Source organism: Eptatretus burgeri, chromosome 13, assembly GCF_056783735.1.
Source record: "Eptatretus burgeri isolate ZD-2024b chromosome 13, Ebu_testis_v1, whole genome shotgun sequence".
Taxonomy (NCBI): Eukaryota; Metazoa; Chordata; class Myxini; order Myxiniformes; family Myxinidae; genus Eptatretus; species Eptatretus burgeri.
This window is the reverse complement of record NC_140973.1, coordinates 68,229,673-68,247,172: the sequence shown is the minus strand read 5'-3', so window position 1 is coordinate 68,247,172 and position 17,500 is coordinate 68,229,673. Positions and strand designations below refer to the sequence as shown.

Here is a 17,500-nt window from a genome sequence, read left to right as displayed (position 1 = left end):
TGTGCGTCGACCCTGCGTTGCCCGCAAGTAGTCACACAGACCGCAAGGCCACCGTATGGTGAACACAGGGACGCCTTAGAACAACCCTACGGCGACCGTGGAAATAGTGGGGCCGCCGTAATTTTTGGGGGGTTGGCAAAATTCATTTTTCATTGATAAGAGCCTACGGCAGCCGCATGAATAACGCAAGCCCACCGTACGCCCTATGTACGGTCGACGTGGAACACATCTAGGTCATGGCTACGGCCAACCTAGAAATGAAAAAAGTTATAACTCCGCGCTTTAATTCCACGGAGACCCCTACGGCTTGTAAAAAGATAACCATATGGCGTAGGGTCACCTTGAGGCCACCTCAGAAACTCTGCGGCCGCCGCACGTTTCTGTCAATTCAGGGGGGTACGGCCGCCGTATCCTAGCCGTAGAGCAAATGTGACTCATGCTTAAGGAACAAGCTAGGTGAACACGAGCCTTTTCGCGGACGAGCTCTGTTTGGGATGATTGAGCCAGCCGGGATCATTTTTTTTTTGAATAAGGCTCAATTGGCTGAGCCTATGGGGGTTTAAGGGTAGAGGAGTAACAGTTGAAACCCAAATCCTTTCCAGGTTCCTCCTGGTGACTTCATCTTTGCTTTTTGCTTGTTTGGGTTACTTCCAATGACTCCAATGCAGTGCTGTACTTAATTGGTCTTCCATTTGATTTGAATTGAATTCATTTAAATTCCATTTCGAATTCAATTGAATAACAATAAAACGTCACGGGTCAGGGTCAAGTGTACGATCAAAGCGGGACGTCTTGGTACCCGGTCATCAAGGCCAGCAGTTATAAAGTGGCAGTTCAAGTTATGTCTCTTATTAATTATGTAACACATGAGTACAGAAACAACACACAAAATACACCACATTCCACAATTCCACAAACACCACAAAACACAAGTCTTGGTGAGGGTCTGCAATCTCTGATTTCTCTTTTTCTTGTTATTTTTGTATTACTCTCTAATATTTGAAATATACATTTCAGAAACACTGCTGCTGATGACTGGTGTTCTTGGAAACCCGTTAAAAAAAATAAAAATTAAATAAAAACATGCGACCATTACACACAGCCCTTTTGTGGAAGTAGATCAAGATGCGGACATCTTTTCCTTTTCTCAATAGTAACCTCGCCTTCTCGTTGTGTACCTATGTAGATGCCCCATTATTACTACTTCGATCGAGTTGGTCGTGGGCCTCAATTTGAACCAAGGTGCACAAATTATTCGCAGAACCTCAGCTTGCCGACGCAGCACAAATGTACATTTATCACAAATTTGAGTCGCCATCTCAAAGCAGATGCTGTGGCTGCGACATTAACGTTTAGAACGTGCCTTTCATTGGCAAAGTGAGCACCTGAATGTGATATCAAGCTGTATCTCATATGGATTACTGACAAGTGTCCTTGCTTGTTTGCCACAAGTTTTGGCCGACGCAGCAGCCACATTCTTTTTAAATTCCAAACCATCGGAATGGCCTGTCGAGCTTTGAAAAGCCACAAAAAAAGGAAATCGAAGCAAACTAAACCACCAGGACAGGGGCCCACACCATTTAGGCCAGAAAAATGGCGAATCTCGAGAGGGACCCTATTATTTGATTACCAATATAGACTCACCGCACCAAGAGGCAAACAATTTTGCAAAGTCTGGTGGTGGAGGGCAGCTTGTCCATCTCGCACCTAAAGCCCATGTCTTGCTCCCTATGACCTCCCAAGAGCTCTGAGGCCCCTTTAGCAGAGGCGTGCAGTTTTGTCAAAGTGCCTGTTGACAAAACACAGCCTTTGACGTGGAATCACATAGCAAACTTCAGGCGGACGCCTTAGCCTCCATCCCCAGTGAGAGCCGCTCACCTACTATATCGATCGTCACTGACTCGACCTTGCTCTAGCTAACACCATCATCTGTGCGGGCTCAATGAGCTGCCTCTTAAGTTTTCTTTTTCCCTTCACAACAGAACAAATAGGTGCTGTCACTTTTCTTGTATTCTCTTTTTTCTTCCTCTTTTTCCGATTCCCTTTTTTTTAAAACCTTTTTTATTTCTCTCCTCACTGATTGCTCCATGTTGTGTCAGTCAAATTTAAACCTGCATTTTGCACTACAGTGGAACACACAACGTTGCTCAGTCTCCAGAAGGGAACACCCAATACAAAAGAGAACCAATTATATAACAGCGCGATGTCGCCGCGCTGTAAAAAGGTCTTCCCACAATCAAAATCATGCCTGGTGTTGGCTTAATGGTTAGAGTAGTGGGCTTGGGATCCAAGGGTCCTGAGTTCAAATCCCGCTCGGCTGTTGAATTAATATCAGGTGGGGTTGACTGCCTGGCATCCTTCCGAGGTCGGCAAAATGAGTGCCAGCTTGCTGGTATCCTGTGTCGGAGTGGCGACCCGTCCAGGATTGTGCCCAATAGCCAAGGAAACTGCTTAGGCGCACCAATGCTCTGCACAGAGTATGGTCCCAATGGATGGATGGACAATCGAAATCTGACAACGATCAACAGTAGTGTCCTACTGTTGTGAGCATTTCAACACGCAACCTCAAGGTCATATGAAGTTATTCATTTACAATACTGTGACCGCCACATAAGTCATAATGAAATCACAGCCCTTGTCCTAATGGTGAATGAACATCCCTCATCATTACCCCGTGTGTGATGCGAAAATCAGGGTTAAGCAATTGGTTCACTCTGTCTGTCTGCAAACGTCAGTCTTTGATGGAGGAACCACATCATTTAAATTGAATGTTATATTTTGAACACTGAAGAACACAAAATCAGAACCTGAACTAAAAATTTAGCAGTATTTGGCTCGAAATTTGCAAATTGCATGGAATCTTGTCCCAATCACACATGCACAGGGAAGAGTAAGGTTATTGTTTTAAGTCTATCTTCCTGTCTGGCAGTCAAACAAAATTGAAAAAAATTCCAAACAGGAAACTTACTGTTTTTAAGGATGTAAGGATGGACACAAACAACAGGCATGAATGACTCATGTAACGTGTTGAATATGTTGGTGTAAAAGACGCTGCAACAACGGCAGTAAACTTCCAAATGTTTTTTTTTATTTTCTACAACCTTTAAAATTATTATTTTATATAAATTAAATTATATACCTGAACACTGAAGAACACAAATCGCCTTGTTGGCACTTCCAGAAACCTTCAGCTTTGTAGTACTTGCACAAATATGACGACATTTTATGCCATCTCAACCAATCAAATTTGCCTCGCAGCGTGGGGATCAAACTCTCAGCATTGTGAAATATCAAGATTCAGACAAAATCGTGGCTCATAGGAAATATAGATTGAGCTCGGAAACGCAAAACAAGAGTTGAAAAGACCCTTCCCATGTCCTTCTTCTCAAGACTGGGTGGGGTAAGGTGTTCTACGTAACTCTCCAGTTACCCCCGCTGAAGGAGAGGATATTGCAAAAAAATTTTTTGTTTGTTTGTTTGTCTGTAATCACGTATAAAAAAATTCTGCAGAGCACAGTTATCATCGGAAATTTTTGTAACTTCGCATATCAGAGGCCTATAGAGGTCCCTTTCAGTGCACAAAATTTTGAAGGTCAAGGTCAAAGGTCAAGGTCACTTTGGCGCAAATCAGGGGAGTCGACAAAACCCTTATTTTTTGAGTTATTTTTGATCGGATCGTCTTCAAACTTCATGTGAATATAGTTCATGGTCTGGCGCTCAGCTGATTAATTTTTGGTGGCGATTGGCCTTGACCTTCATATGTTTTTTTTTTTGGTCTGTAATCACGTATAAATCACTCTGCAGAGCACAGTTATCATTGGAAATTTTTGTAACTTCGCATATCAGAGGCCTATAGAGGTCCCTTTCAGCGCATAAAATTTTGAAGGTCAAGGTCAAAGGTCAAGGTCACTTTGTCGCAAATCAGGGGAGTCGACGAAACCCTTATTTTTTGAGTATTTTTGATCGAATCGTCTTCAAACTTCATGGGAATATAGTTAATGGTCTGGCGCTCAGCTGATTAATTTTTGGTGGAGATTGGCCTTGACCTTCATGGTTAGCACCTGAGGTCAAACATATTTGACCCCAAGGTCAAATTTTCAAGTTTTAGGAACCATATCGTGTAGTACCTCAAATTGAACACCTCGATGAGTGCTTTCTAGATATGTCAAGCTTGAGACATTATGACGTCATTTGGTGACGTTATGAGGCAAAAGCATATTTTTCATGGTTACTCTGTAGAACGATTCTCATCGGAATCTCTCGTAGGCAGATATTCCTCAAGGAGTCGCTCCTGGTGGATAGCAGCTCTGTTCTCCTCAGTGTTACCTTAAAGAAGTCACACGTGGTCACCTTTTGGCAAGATACGGGTCACCCTGTGGGTGACATTGGTTTATTTGTCTGTTTGTTTGTTTGTGCGCACAGAACTTTTGTTTTTCTCCGCAACTGCTTGGCGGATTGAGAAGAAATTTTCACCATTGATGCAACCACTCTTCTTCTTCTTTCGGCTGCTCCCGTTAGGGGTCACCACAGCGGATCATCACGGATGATCCGCTGTGGCGACCCCTAATGGGAACATCCATGATGATCCGCATAATGATTTGGCATAGGTTTTACGCCGGATGCCCTTCCTGACGCAACCCTGGTCGCGTCTTACAACACAGGGATATTGTGCACCTATTCTAACCGGGCCATACACCGGGCCCAGTACACTGGTACTCACTTCGCCGACCTCGGAAGGATGACAGGCTGAGTCAACCTCCTGGTGTGTATTAATTCAAGCAGCCAACGGGGCTTGAAGTCAGGACCTTTTGGATCCCAAGCCGCTACCCTAACAACTACGCCAACACCAGGCTGCCATTGATACAACTACAGGCCCCCCTAACAAATGGACACCAACGTTGTCAGACGGAATGAAAACCCGTCATTCTTGTTACAAAAACAGCTAAAATTGATGAAAAGCGGCCGAAATTGAAACCAACAGAGTAATTACGGTCGCAATAGCAGATATAATGGAAACCAACACATTTATTCTACACACAAGAACGGTCATGACGGAAACAAGAACGGACAATCCCGAAATAGATCGGTGGGGAACGGAAGCAAGATTGGTTATTTCCATCGTGAAACGTCCGAGAGCGAAACAAAAGCGGTTCATTCGGGTTACTGTAGTGCGAACAAGATGGCGGATGCAGTAGAACGACCTGTTACGGTATGTACATTTTTAGTGCTTGTGCCTCGAACATAAATGTAATATAGATAATATATAGTGGGTACTACCTGATGTAGTTTTAACAATTTATTAAACTGAATTTTGTTGTGATGATAATGTTTGGTTTGCCTGTATTTCGAGCCCCCGAGTGAAGGATTGCTAGTTTTGTATGCCCAGTTCAACATCGGGGATCGTGTATGGGATCTTTTTACAGTTTTTACTTCATATTAACTTTGTTATTTTATTGGAATTTGCAATTTATTATTACTATCAAATTTTACCTCTTGCAAATATAAACGATCAATGGTCACTGATCGCTGTAGCACAGGGGCACGAATTTCACCAAATGTCAGCCACACATTAAGTCAAGAGGGCGCATTTATCACTGCTTGTATAATATCCCGTACCACAAATGGGTTTTCATTCACAGACATGATATATTAAAGGCAGACTACATTAAAGTTAACTTACCATAACTTCAAGAACTTTTCAAGCCGCCATGTTTTCCACGTTATGGTAACCGGAATGAATCGCTTTTGCCTCGGTCTCTGCCATTTCGCGACGGAAATAACCAATCTTGCTTCCATTCCCCACAGTTCTATTTCGGGATTAACCGTTCTTGTGTCCGTCACGACCGTTCTTGCGTGTAGAATAAACGTGTTGGTTTCCATTATATCTGCTATTGCGACCGTAATTACTGTGTTGGTTTCAATTTCGGCCGCTTTTTCATCAATTTTATATGTTTTTGTAACAAGAATGACGGGTTTTCATTCCGTCTGACAAAGTTGGCATCCATTTATTAGGGGGGCCTGAACTACTCATATAGAATATTTAAATGATAATTATGTCATCGGTCACGTGGTGTGGCAGCCATGTTGGAAAAACGGGAAAACTTTGGACATCTGTTTCTCTGAAACCGCACCAAGGAAAAAATTGAAACTTGGCAAATAGCAAGTACTCCTCATGCGGAATGAGATAGATTTTTTATGACATCATATTTGCCTTCGTTATGACGTAAAAATTGCATATGTAGAACGCTACAACCGATCAGTATTAAAATTATTGAGGGTTATCGAGGGATAAAAGGGTACACAATTTTTTTTTTCATGAAGTCATTGGTTCCATGATTCGGCAGCCATATTGTTGTTTTTTTAAAAAAAAAGAAACCTTCAAAAATCTTTGTCTGAAATTGTTGGACAGATCGAGCCAAAACTTTATATAAATGACTGGCTATCCATGAGGAACAAAATATTCACACATATGACATCATAGATCACATGGTTTTGTAGCCATATTGGATTTACACTAAAACATAAAATCTTCTCCAGAACAGCCAGACAGATCGAGGGGAAACTTCAAATAAATGTTCCCTAAGGCGTGCGTGTAAAAGGTTGGTAAAGAATAATTGATAGGTCACATGGTTTGGCTGCCATATTGGATTTTAGAAAAATATTAAATAATGTTTTCTGTGGAACCGCTTCATCAATTGAAGTGAAATTTCATAATTGTAATCAAGGAATGATGTGGAATAGATGTTTTAAATTTCAACTTCATTTGATACATGGTCTGCAGCCAGAATTATTAAATTTCTGGATGAGGGATTTTTTTTTTTTTTAATGAGGCTCACTTGACTGTTCCTGGATGGATTTGAGGGTAGAGGAGTAGCAGCTGAAATTTGAATCCTCTCCAGGTTCTTCCTGATGACTTCATCTTTGCTTTTTGCTTATTTGGGTTCCTCTGATTAGTTCAATGCAGGACTGTACCTATTTGGTCTTCCATTTCACCTGAATTTAATTTATTTTAATCCCATTCTGAATTCAATTGAATAATAATAATAAAACATCATGGGTCAGAATCAAGTGTCCGATCATAGCAGGGATGCATCAAAGTGGGACGTCTTGGTACCCGGTCATCACTGCCAGCAGTTATATAGTGGCAATTCTAATTATACCACTTATTAATTACGTAACACACCAGTACACAAACGTCACGCTAAATGCACCTCACATAACCACACAAACACCACACAACCCACCACCCAAAACAAGTCCTGACGAGGGTCTGCAATCCCCAGTTCCATTTGAAAAAGTTTCCTTTTGAGTGCTTGTCGACAATACAGACACCCGATGTGAGCTTTTGAGAAATCATTGTTTATATTTTCTTGACAAAGTTTACATTGTTCGCTTATATTAATGGTAAACACTCAGAATAGGTATATATATATATATATATATATATATATATATATATATATATATATATATATATATATATATATATATATATATATATATATATATATATATATATATATATATATACATATATATATATATACATATATATATATATATATATATATATATATATATATATATATATATATATATATATATATATATATATATATATATATATATATACATATACATATATATATATATATATATATATATATATATATATATATATATATATATATATATATATACATATATACATATATATATATATATATATATATATATTCATATATATATACATCTTCTTCTTCTTCTTTCGGCTGCTCCCGTAAGGGGTCGCCACAGCGGATCATCCGTATGATCCGCATAGTGATTTGGCACATGTTTTTACACCGGATGCCCTTCCTGACGCAACCCTGGTCACCTCTGACGACACAGGGATATGGTACACCTATTTTAACCGGGGTATACACCGGCCCAGTGCACTGGTACTCATTTCGCCGACCTCGGAAGGATGACAGGCTGAGTCAACCCCCTGGTGTATTAATTCAGTGGTCCAACGGGGCTTGAACTCGGGACCTTTTGGATCCCAAGCCACTGCCCTAACCACTGCGCCAACACCGGGCTCTATTCATATATATATACATACATATATATATATATATATACATACATATATATATATACATATACATATACACATACATATAGATACATATCTATATGTATGCATATATATGTATATATGTATATGTATGTATATATATATGTATGTATATATATATATATATGTATATATGTATGTATATATATATATATATGTATATATATGTATATATATATATATATATATATATATATATATATATATATATATATATATATATATATATGTTAAAGGTTAAGTAAGGAAGGCAGGCCCTAACCCTAACAGCCAAGGAACAACAAGCTGCACCTGGTCGAAACATAGGCCACATATGAGCCACGCATCCGAATAGCTGAGAGTGTTGGGCATCCAGGGAACACTGAGAGCCGGAAGGAGTCCTTAAGGAATGAGCCAGGTAAACATGAGCCTCTGTGTGGATGCGCTCTGTTTGTGACAATTGAGCCAGCCACAGAGTGAAAGCTGACGAGCTCGGGAGCTCTTTCCCTGGCCATGCTGGCTGATACACACTGACTTACACTATCTCTCTCTTGCTTTCCCTATTTCTGCTTGTTCACTTGGAACACGCAAGAGCAACCAACAATTACACACCTTGACCTGTTCCGGGAGGGGTTACTGATACGCATGCATGATTTCCTCCATCACATTACGAAACATTCAACCCTGACTTCTCCCCACACAGCACACCACGTTATCCCCCTCTCTTCTCTCTCCCCCTCTTCTTTTCACGTTGGAACAAACGTAAGCTCACAAGATTACGTCAGGTGAGCAAGGGGTTACCAATGAGCCCCACCTTCTTTATCTCTCTGTCTGTTACTCTTACATACTTTCCAGAGTGACTGAGGAACCTATGTCTGTAGTTTCATTATAAGTTGACTGTCGAAGGGACTTGCATGTTTCAGGGTAAGACATTCTTTTGTGACACTGCATTGCTTGTATGTCGGTGGTTATTTGTTAAACATGACCGTTCATTTCCAACCTGCCCGATTGTCTCTTTCTCCATTAGTTAGACACTCGTATGTAAATAGTGGATAGGAATTTTGCTCTGGGGTTTCGCCACATCAGACGAGTCGACATCCCACTGATGGTTTCGCTCGGCCGTGCTTGATCTCGAGCAGTGGCATCGAGAGCACAGTTCCCTGTCTGGGGGGATTAATTTGCCGTGAAGGTAATGTGGGAATTGGATGTGAGGACCCTGCATAAATAGATTGTCTCAGACGGTGTTCATGGTTGCTGAGCTGAGCAACCCATTGTGCCGCAGAGTTATCTGCAGCTGGTCGGCTTCAGGGTCAAAGGTCGGGCAGCGGGTCTGAGTACCCCTTGTGACCCGGCTGGCAAACCCGCAACTATATACATGTACACACACACACACACACACACACACACACACACACACACACACACACACACACACACACACACACACACACACACACACACACCTCACTTTACTGTAGCGTTGGGCATGTACTGAACTATTGCATCTCATTTGTAGAACTTTTGAATGCCCAATCAATGTATAATACATTAAATGAAACTTGAAAGGTATATGAACAGTCTATGAGCCTCATCAAATTTTTATTTTACTTTACAATGTTCGACGGCTCATGGAGGAGTTTGTAATATATCAAATGCTGGGCACAGAGATATTAGCAGTCAGTGTAATTTTATATGGATTACAAAGACATCAGTTGACAAACACATATGACAGATGACATTTGAACCTGAGTTCCTTGCATCATGAGCCAGGGGTTCAGATGGGAAAACTAACCGGCCAACCCAAACGTCCTAACATTTAAATATACAACAAGGCTCTTCTGCTTGATGCAAGGGGTCACTGCTTAAGGTAACCAACGGGTCACTTTGATCTCAAAGAGGGTGGATATTCAATTGTTTTTCAAGATTACTCCTGAGAGCATAAGTAACAAAGGTTATTCTGTGCAAATCATGTGATGTGCTTCGCAAAAATAGCCAAAGAAAACTGCTCGTCCGTATCTATTTCCCTATAAACAAGCTCGTATGTGGCTTGGTACTCTCGAGAGATCAGTCGTCAGCGCAAAGCAAGCTACATCTCAATTGCACGAGCAAAGCCAACACTACCTTCTGTAAATCAAATAAAATATAAACAAATACAGCCGGGCAGCTCCTAATCTACAATGACTCGACGAAATGGCGCTGCTTTGACTGCCAATGAAACTGGTGAAAAGTATGGCAACACCTTCCATGGCCAAAAAAAGCTAAATTGGCTGAACAACTCGCATAGAAATCTGGGTGGATTCGACTACAAGAAAGGCGTTTGGTGGTGGCACTGTTGGGGGCATTACCATCACAGTGAGGTTAGAATATACATGCCACGTATACAGTCCTGCAAACACCTTTAATGAAACTTGGTGCAAATATATCGAGCTTTGTTGACACAATCTATGGTATTTATTAATAAACACCTCATTTTGACCAGACCTCTTACACTCTCACATATCAGTGCGCAAGGAAACACATGCTCATAAAAATGCTTAATAAGCAAAAGTGAGAACTGTTTTGCCGAAATTGTGAAAGGCAATCACCTGATCAAAAACACCATTTATTTCAATAATGGACTACCCCAGTAATGACACATCCACATGTTTTTCACTGACTTTTCTGCGCTTTTACGCCATTCTCATTGTTTAAAGATCATTTTTGGGGTTTGCGTGGTGTCTCAATAGTGGTGTACCCGTTTTTTGAGCTCTCATTTCTGGGTTTGATTCCCAACCCAGTTATAAACTGTTATCCTGGTAGTTTGCAGGCAGGGCGTGGCATCACTCGGCAAGGGTGAGAAATTTATCATTTCAAAAGAGTAGGTCATTGTGTGCCGGTAACCTGACCAAAACCTTATCCTTACTCTGAGGAGCCTGCGAAGGAGGAGTGACATTTCCAGATGAATTTCTCACCTTTGGAAATGTTTACAAGCAACTCGTTGGTCCCTGAGTTTGGGGGAGTGTGGGAGACATTTAATATGGAAATGCAACAAATAGTATTAAACACCAGATTTTTGATTAAATAACTTCCTGCTCCCTTTAGCAGGAAATGTGTAATAATAATATTATAAGCATTAATAATAATAATAACTGGAAAGGCACTCGGTAGAGTACATACCTCTGCCATGCAATCCTGATCCACGAGAACATTTCAGGCCAGATACATTTTTGAAATATCATGCTGTACAATCCTACATCGTTTTTGGTCTTATCTCTCAATGGTGAAGAATCACTTTAAGAATTAAATAATTCTCGTATCCAGATTCGGATTCAGATCTTCACCAAAATTGAACCAATTCTTCCTCGTCACATGCCCAATATGTCCACCAAGTTTCGTCCGAATCCGTCCACAACTTTTTGAGATATCCTTTTTGTAATGTCCGGAGGGCAGTGAGGCATGGAGAGTCGTGAGGGTCGTCGAACCCTGTTTATAGCCCGTCCGGATGTACACTACTGTAGACTACTGCCAGCCCATAGCGGGCGCGAACAACTATATGCATGGCAGACACGTGACTACCATCACCACTCCTCCACGCCCCCACAACGCTCTCCGCATTGTGCTATGCACGCGTATGCCAATACGCCACACCTTTCACAAACAAACACAGACGGACAAACACGGGTGAAAACATAACCTCCATCCACCTTTGGTGGTGGAGGTAAAAAGGATTCTATACTCCATATAGATTCACTGTATCCACAAAAACCATTGGAACACAGGGAAATATGCAGGCTTAACAAATCAGAATCATCTATTCGATTTATCATTGTGTGTCACTGCCGCAAACACCTTGTATGGAATGTTGGTGGAAGTAAAGTAACAAAGTGTACCACTCCCCCTTCAGAGCAAGTACAGGTTCAGGGATGTGTTGTGCTTTATTAACTCTGGCCCCCAGGCGGTATTCCAAGACATCCCAGAGAGGTTAAACTTCGGTTTAAGTAGTGCCTCTGTACTGGCCACTGGAGATTTACAAGGTTGCTCTCCTCAACCCAATGGCTAACGGACGTAGTGGTGTGAAAAGATGAGTGAAATTGCTGATAAACGTAAGGGTATCACTGTGGTATTGAATCAAAGTCGTATAGTGCAATACTGTTCAAAATGTGACAAGAAGAAAACGTTTAAAGCACCTGCTGCTTTCAATTGTGGGAAAAATTCCCGACACACGTGGAATGTTGGATTTGAAACTGGAAGGGTTCATTTCAGGTTTGAGTCTGGGTGTCCCAATACTTTTGGTACTATGATACAGTAGAATCTCTTGAAATTGAAGAGCCTTTGAGAGGAATTCCTATACTTTTAAATCTTTATTGTAAAAAAAAAATATTCTCAAAGTCTATTCCTCTTTTCGAGATACGACGGTACATAAGCGAAAAGGAGGCGAAACAATAAAGCATGCCAACACTGAACAAAGGTCTCTACTCGTGTCATAAGTACCGACACCTAACAATAATTCCAGAACCAGCTGAATCAATATATTAACAACATGAATTTGGACTAACATCCATCCATCTACAATCTACATGCATGCACACACAAAATGATCATCTTCATGATAGGCTGGATGAGCCCTTTGAAGATCATCCAAAGAATAACAAGAAGGTGGATTAACCTGATTACAATAAGCAAGAGATGGATAAGAAAATTAATGAGATAAGCCAGTCCAGAAAGGTTGATAAAACTTCCAAATGGCTCCTGCTCACCCTGATCCCCTTTCAACCCCAGGCAGGGGGAGGCCAAATGGCATATGGGAGACGAGTTGCTTGCGTCAGAATTCAACCTTATCATCTCCACTTAGAGGAGGGATAAAGGCAAATATTTGTAAGGATAATGCGACCGTACAGCAAGAACTAGAGACCAAGCTGGGGAAACGCAATCACAGTTTCCTTCTTTTTCAAACAGATAAGAAGAGCAACGTCGGAATTCCGCTCGCTACCACTCTCCCTCAACCCCCCCCCCCCCCACACACACACCCCCAACAAAGAAAAACAAGTTAAGATTGCTCGAGTTAGCTCAGTGTATCTTGGAAGGGTTGGTATTTTTATTTATTTATGTTTTCAATGTGTGGATGCAGCCTTCCCAGACATGCTCATCAGATGCAGTGGCTCCGATTTTGAGTTTAAGTAAATAAACTGAATGGTTGAGCAATTTAAGGGGATGTATACATATTATGCATGCAATGGGTGAGGGCATGTTTGTGAGGTAAAGAGGGAGGGGGATTGTGAACGAAAAGAGGAAGAAAGAGAGGAGATGAATGAGAGGAGAGCGAAAGGAAATGTACAAAAAAGTGTGTTGATGAGGAAATGTCACTGATAGTTTTGCTTAAAATTTTTCAAAACGCTGTCAACTTCAATTCTGTATGCATTTATGTATATATTTGTATATATCACTTCGAGAGGGCATAAAGGGTATGTTACCTTTATCACCTCTCTCAGTGATATTTACAAATATATACACATCATATATATATATATATATATATATATATATATATATATATATATATATATATATATATATATATATATATATATATATATATATATATATATATATATATATATATATATATATGTATATATATATATATATATATATATATATATATATATATATATATATATATATATATATATATATATATATATATATATATTGTTACGGTTGTGGAAATTCACAGAACACCATTCAGGTTCCCCGAAGATCAGTTATGTCGATAAGTGTGTGTCCAGATAGATTTCCCCACCGATGTCGAATGGGATTTATTCATGAGCTGGGCTGTGCATCTTTGAGGTAGTGTTATTCTGTCCTATCGTTATTTTAAACAACATCTCCTCACCACCTTAACCAACAACCGCCAACATCTCCTCACCACCTTCGCGACAACCACCAACATCTCCTCACCATCTTAACCAACAACCGCCAACATCTCCTCACCACCTTAACCAACAACCGCCAACATCTCCTCACCACCGTCGCCACAACCGCCAACATCTCCTCACCACCTTAACCAACAACCGCCAACATCTCCTCACCTTCATCTTCACAAACGCCGCCATCTTTTCGCCAGCAACGGCATTCCACAGACAAACGGCATCTCCCCGAACAGACGCGGGGACTCCCTCGTTGGGGCGAGGGCCGGTGATTTCAACCATGTCCGCTTTGTCTGCGTCAGGACGGCAAGATCGGATCAAAATGACAAAAGGGGCAGAGCCAGCGGGGGTGAAGGGTCAGAGGTGAAAGACCAAACACCCCCCCCCCCAACCCAATAAAAGGCGGGGCTGAGGCCCCGGGAGTTCAGTTCGCCTGGGGTCTGAGTTCGTCTGCAGTCTGGGTTCGTGGTCCAGTCTAGGTTCGTGGTCCAGTTGAAGTCTGGGTTCGTGGTTGAGTTCGTTCGGAGTGGAGCTTGGAGTCCAGCCAAGCCTGCAGTGCCGTGCCGAGTTGTGGGTTGGTGGAGGCAGCCAGAGAGAAACCTCCAAAGCCAGTTTAAGACTGGGCATCATCGATCATGCGAAGTTCTTCCTTTGCACACCTAAACACTGATCCACCTTAAAGGCCTTCATCTACAGATTGGTCGAGTACTGTTCTTCCCTTTGGGCTGGTGCCTTTCACAGATTGATGCTGTGGAAACCAAGGTCTTCAAGATCAATGGAATCTCCCGTGATGAAGCTGAGTCTATGGGCCTATGACTTCACCTTCACAGACAGGTCGGTGATCTCTCTGTCTTGTACCGTGTCCTTTCTGGTCTTTCACCCTCTGCATTTTCCATGCTCCCCTTCCCAAGTTTTTGCAGGGTGCACAAGGTCTGTCATCAACTTCTTCTGGTGAAACTCCCAAAATAAGAATCGCTGCTCACCTCCACTCATGTGTTCCTCTTTTCTCCCACCTGTGGAATCAATTTCCATGTTCTCTTCAATCTCATTCTTCCCTTCTAGTTTTTAAGACAGCTGCTCCCCACCATCTCAGATCATTCCCCATCCAAAACCATGATGATATCTACCCCCGTTAACTGTCCCCATGTGAACCTCTTTCCAACTTTCCCGTTTTCATTCCTGAGTTTGCTTTTGTATCCATCCATCCCCTGTGTCCTCCCCCTCGTATTCACATCCCTTATCTTAAACGTTTCTCTCTATTTTGTCTCATAACCTTTGTGTGTTTGCCCTTCTCCTTCTACTGTTCATTTTGTTCCATTGCATCCTGGTCCATTCTATGTTCCAGTTCTTCCACGAACCTCATCTCTGTATATAACTAGGATGGCATTCGGTAGAGCACATATCTCTGCCAGGCTGAACAGTTTACATTTTGTATCCCACTGATAGGCCGGACCTAGATCTGGACCGGAACCAAAATTGAATCGGCTTTTTCTTGTTACCTAACCAACTCATCCACCAAATTTTTTCATAACCCATCCACAACTTTTTGAAATATCATGCTATACTGTACTATCAGATCCCACTATTCACGGACCCTGCATATTCGCGGTTGATAAAATGCCCTGATTCTGCAATCGTGGTCCTGTGCTTCACATATTCACAGTTTTTTGCAGGCGTATTCACGGTTTTTCAAGTGATTTTTTATTTTCCATTTTGAATCATGAGCCACTGTGAACCTAACCCTTTTTCCATTTGAAAAATTTTCCCCCTTTTTCCCATTGAAACAATGCCCCGACATTCATGGCATTTTCCAGGAACATATTACCCTGCGAATAGGGGGGTCTGACAGTATATCGTTTTTGGCAAATTTTCAATGGTGAAGAATCACTTAAAAAAATTAATTATAAACTCTTTTTATCTGGATCCGAATCTGGATCTTCACGAAGATCCAATCAATTCTTCCTGTCACACACCTGACCTGTCCATCAAGTTTTATCCGAATCCATCCACGACTTTTGAGATATCGTGTTAAATATAGTTTCAGCACGATCACTCAATAGTGAAGAATCAGTTAAAAAAAACACTCGGGTCTGGATATTCACGAAAATCAAATCAATTCTTCCTCGTCACAAACCCAACGTGTCCAACAAATTTCATCTAAATCAGTCCACAACTTTTTGAGATATCGTGCTCTATGTCATTTTTGTCCCTATCGCTCAATGGTGAAGAATCACTTTAAAATTCTAGTTTTACCATATTTTACCATTTACCATTTTACCAAATTCTAGCCATATCTGGATCTTTACCAAAATCTAATCCTTTTGTGCTTGTCATACAACCAACCTGCCAAAAAATTTCGTCCGAATCCGTCTGCAACGTTTTGAGATATCCTGTTCACAGACAGACAGACAGACAAACAGACAAGGGTGAAAACATAACCTCCGCCCACCTTTAGTGGTGGAAGGGGAAAAAATAAAAAATAAAAACAAATAAACAAAAGTGTGACATCTGCAGTAATAATATTCCAGCTGTGAAAAATTTCACAGAAATTATGCACTCAAGCCATACACCAACCAAGTCCTGCAAACCGATCCAAACAATAATGATATTGATGAACAAAGGTGTGAAATAACAGCTGAACCTCAAAAGTAACTCGTCACTGAGGTCACTCACAGCTCCAGATCCAATTAAAGAAAGTACAAGAACAACAGAAAGGTCTCAGAGCACAACAACTTCAAAGAAAGCTTGAATCTCAGTTCAATTCCATCGGCGTATGTAAAAAAAACCCCACAAATCTATAACATTTAAGTACCAAAGTCAAACTTCCAGATACAATCAATAACTCTACAAAGATGACAATGACTCTTATATTAGTCATTTTGCCTCGTCTACAAATATCTCATGACAAGCCAGATGGTACAAGCTTTTCTGTAATAACATCTGCCACCTCTACAATTCATTCACAAGGACCTCATGGATCTGTGGAACTCGGCATCTTGTATGCATAATACATTATATGGTACCCTTGAGGGGGGAGGGGATGTCAGCTGTGATAGTCAACAGATGATTCATCCAAAGATCGATATTCCGTGTCAGCTGGATCGTGAATGGAAGGTAATATAGTGCAACATAAACAGGATGGTGTTTGAAGTCGGGACCATGCTCGACCTCAGCAGCTTTCAAAGATGCACTTTCATGCCTCCAATGTGAGATGATGTATAATGTACCTGGCATGGTTGTTGTGCTATAATGGTGAAACAACCTGCCAGCTGTGTGTGTGACATGCAGTGATAAAGGTATCAACAATTGTCCAGTGTAAACGGCACGTTTTGTCAAGCATTCATTCGCAATCATGCAAGTAGATTATGACATAATCCATTCGTGATTATCACATCATCTGTCTTCATTTCTATCTCAACTATCAATCAAATTGACGAGCCAGACTATTGTAGGCTATCTGCAGCACAATGGAACATGCTTCTCTACCACAGCCTGGGAC

The 17,500-nt window shown here is 41.1% G+C and overlaps 2 protein-coding genes across 5 annotated transcripts in view; one reads left to right on the top strand and one right to left on the bottom strand.

Moving 5' to 3' along the window:
- LOC147014707 (homeobox protein Meis2-like) overlaps nt 1-17,500 on the bottom strand; it is a 268,684-nt gene that overhangs the window by 185,229 nt on the left and 65,955 nt on the right. The gene's annotated exons all lie outside the window — the stretch shown is intronic.
- LOC147014708 (uncharacterized) overlaps nt 1-17,500 on the top strand; it is a 47,195-nt gene that overhangs the window by 28,028 nt on the left and 1,667 nt on the right. The window lies entirely within an intron of this gene.